General features: G+C 38.5%; 1 pseudogene; it reads right to left on the bottom strand.

Moving 5' to 3' along the window:
* LOC103593025 overlaps positions 1-959 on the bottom strand; it is a 13,332-nt pseudogene that overhangs the window by 8,538 nt on the left and 3,835 nt on the right.

Genomic DNA, 959 nt, shown 5'->3' with positions numbered 1-959 from the left:
AGAATAAATAACAGCATCCCTCTGCTGTTTATCAGATATGGACTGGTCTTAGAAAGCATTGGGTTGAATAGCTCTCAAGCTGTCCTCTGCAAGGTCATTCTACTTGTGGTATTTAATACTTTCTTCCTTAACAGCCTCTTTAAGTTTATCAATATGTCATCATGCTCTTTCACCTTGGGTTCTGTCATGAAGAGAGAAAATTCTTCTTGTAGGGTCTCCCAAGCAACCTCTACTGCTTTATTAGGTAGCTATTTATCAATCCACTGTTTAAGCTTGCTGTCTACTGTAGTATTAAAAGTTTCTGAATTCGTGGTCTGTGCGACTAGAAGATAGATGTTTTCAATCACGAGTTGATACTCTTTCCCACAAAGATTGTTTAAGGATTTCCTCACAACATTTTGGTGTAACCTGGCTCAGACTGATAACTTCATAGAGGATTTCATTTTTAGCTTTTTCAAGTAGTTCATTCCGGTCAAGGCAGGAAAAGATAGTTATTCTTCCACTCAGTTTCAAAGTTAAAATGTGTTGCTTTGAAACTCTCAGCCAGTTGTTCAACTGACTCTCATACCGTTTTCCAAAAGCAGTCTGATACAGCAAGGCTTAAATTTCTTGCAGTCACTTGGTGTGCCCTTAGCATGCTTGTTTTTAGGAGTTTTAAATTCTGAAAAAATTCTTCATATTCTCTCGTAGCTTCAGTGCTTTCAGAGCTTTTTCCTTTTCCTGTTACAACAGCAAAATAACCTAGAGCTTTCCTGGAGAAGACCTTCCCTTCAATTATCTGCTGAATCCTGCTTGGACTAGCTACATTTTTCTCTGCCAGGTCTACTTGGGTCAAAACAAATATGGTCCTTCTTCCATGAGGATCCATTCAACTGACCAAGTCTGTAACAATACTGCATTCAGCATCCACAGATCCATCTTGAATACATAGTATGATGGTATTAGGATTCCGCTTATGA

The sequence above is a fragment of the Galeopterus variegatus genome, unplaced genomic scaffold (assembly GCF_000696425.1).
Source record: "Galeopterus variegatus unplaced genomic scaffold, G_variegatus-3.0.2 Scaffold1259, whole genome shotgun sequence".
NCBI classification, from domain to species: domain Eukaryota; kingdom Metazoa; phylum Chordata; class Mammalia; order Dermoptera; family Cynocephalidae; genus Galeopterus; species Galeopterus variegatus.
The sequence above is the reverse complement of the archived record's forward strand: the minus strand, read 5'-3'. Positions and strand labels throughout refer to the sequence as shown.